Source organism: Bos indicus, chromosome 8 (assembly GCF_029378745.1).
Source record: "Bos indicus isolate NIAB-ARS_2022 breed Sahiwal x Tharparkar chromosome 8, NIAB-ARS_B.indTharparkar_mat_pri_1.0, whole genome shotgun sequence".
NCBI classification, from domain to species: Eukaryota; Metazoa; Chordata; class Mammalia; order Artiodactyla; family Bovidae; genus Bos; species Bos indicus.
In genome coordinates this window covers 22,419,589-22,421,905 of record NC_091767.1, presented here as the reverse complement: position 1 = coordinate 22,421,905, position 2,317 = coordinate 22,419,589, and the positions used below count along the sequence as shown (strand labels likewise).

Here is a 2,317-nt window from a genome sequence, read left to right as displayed (position 1 = left end):
ATGGATTTCACACTCTCTCTACTGATAACCCTGGTGCTGATCAGCTATGGCCCGGGAGGATCTCTGGGCTGTGATCTCTCTCAGAACCACGTTTCAAGCAAAACCTCAGGCTCCTGGGCCAAATGAGCAGACTCTCCCCTCACTCCTGTCTGTAGAACAGAAAAGGCTTCGGTTTTCCCCAGCAGATGGTGGAGGGTGACCAGCTCCAGGAGGCCCAGGCCATCTCTGTGCTCCATGAGATGCTCCAGCAGAACTTCACCCTCTTCCACACAGAGTGCTTCTTTGCTGCCTGGGACACTGCCCTTCTGGAGCAGCTCCGCACTGGACTGCAACAGCAGCTGGACGACCTGGATGCCTGCCAGGGGCAGGTGACGGGAGAGGAAGACTCTGCCCTGGGAAGAATGGGCCCCACTCTGGTCTTGAAGAGGTACTTCCACGGAATCCATGTCTACCTGAAAGAGAAAGAATACAGTGACTGCACCTGGGAAATCGTCAGAGTGGAGATGATGGAGCCCTGTCTTCATCAAGCAGCCTGTAAAAAAGGTTAAGAAAGATGGATGGAGATCTGAACTCAGCTTGAGATGACTCTCAACGACTAAGATGCCACATCACCCTCGTACACTCACCTGTGTTCATTTCAGTCGACTGATTTCTGCTTTGGCCACCAAATTCATTGAATTACTTTAGCCGATACTTTGTCAGTACTAATAAGCAAGTAGATATAAAAGTATTCAGCTGTAGGGGCATGAGTCCTAAAGTCATGCCTGCCCTGATGTTATCCGTTGCTGATTTACTTATTCCTTCTTGCACCTAACATACTTAAAATATTTGTAAAATTACAATTCATCTATGAGATCAGATCAGATCAGTCGCTCAGTCGTGTCCGACTCTTTGCAACCCCATGAATCGCAGCACGCCAGGCCTCCCTGTCCATCACCAACTCCCGGAGTTCACTGAGACTCACTTCCATCGAGTCAGTGATGCCATCCAGCCATCTCATCCTCTGTCGTCCCCTTCTCCTCCTGCCCCCTATCCCTCCCAGCATCAGAGTCTTTTCCAATTCATCTATACATCAATATTAATATATCATATTAAAATTTCTAAAACATGTTTACCATTTCATGTTATTAATTTTGTACTTTGTTCTATTTATTAAATTCTTATGAAAGAAAATGAATTTCCTTACTCAAAAATTAAATCCAATCCTCCATTTAATATTTTATTAAACAATGCATGATTACATTTTTTTATTCATTCCATTCATATTATACATATATGTTGAGCACCTAAGTGACATACTGTGTCACCAAGGAATACAAGTGAATAAAGCAAATGTAGTTCCTACTGCATGGAAACTCTCAGTCTTACAGAGAAGAGGACATAAAAAACAGTATTATTTTATTTCAATTATACTAAAGCCTTCAAAGTGAAGTAAAGGAAAGAATGTTCTCACTTGGGAAGCGTTAGGTACATATGATGCTGGAAAGACAAATAATACTATATATCTTTCTAAGCTGCCTGCAAGGCTTCCCTGGTGCTCAGCTGGTAAAGAATCCACCTGCTGAGCAGGAGACCCCGGTTCAATTCCTTGGTCAGGAAGATCCCCTGAAGATGGGATAGGCTACCTACCCACTCCTGTTTTCTTGGGCTTCCCTGGTGGTTCAGTTGCTAAAGAATCTGCCTGCAATGCAGGAGACCTGGGTTAGGATGATCCCCTGGAGGGGGGCTGGGCTACCCACTCCAGTATTCTTGTCTGGAGAATCCCCATGGACAGAAGAACCTGGAGGGCTATAGCCCATGGGTCCCAAAGAGGCTGCCACAACCAAGCACACAGTACAGAAAGTCAATGATTTCTCTTTACTTAGTTTCAAGTCATCAAAATCTGGGGAGACTATTTTAGACAGACGTTACCTAAATATAATTATTTCTATAGAGTTTACCTAAAAGCTCTTTTTTCTCCTTACTCTTAGAGATCAGAGACCATTAACGTTCCAGAGAGCCAGGTAGATCACTTATATGGCAAAGGCACAAGAGAAATACCAATTCCTTCCAGAAAGCTGGCTTAACCAATTACAAAAGGCTCACTTTGATACAGTATCAGAGCTGGCAGAGGCCATTGTCCTCTAGATCTTTAGGCAGCCCCCATTCAACAAGGACAGCCACTCAAAGCCCCATGTCCTAGTGGACAGCCAGCCAGGGATTTCCCTGTTGCTTCTGAGATTCCCCCTGCAATTCTTGGGCACCGTATGGTAGCGGATGGCCACCTCAGAAATACCCTACAGTTTTGGGATTACAGCCAGCAACTTTTGGGCCCCCT

At 45.1% G+C, this 2,317-nt stretch overlaps 1 pseudogene; it reads left to right on the top strand.

The window, feature by feature from the left end:
• On the top strand, nucleotides 1-580 carry LOC109562629 (interferon tau-like; annotated as a pseudogene).
• The last annotated feature ends 1,737 nt before the right edge of the window (nucleotides 581-2,317 follow it).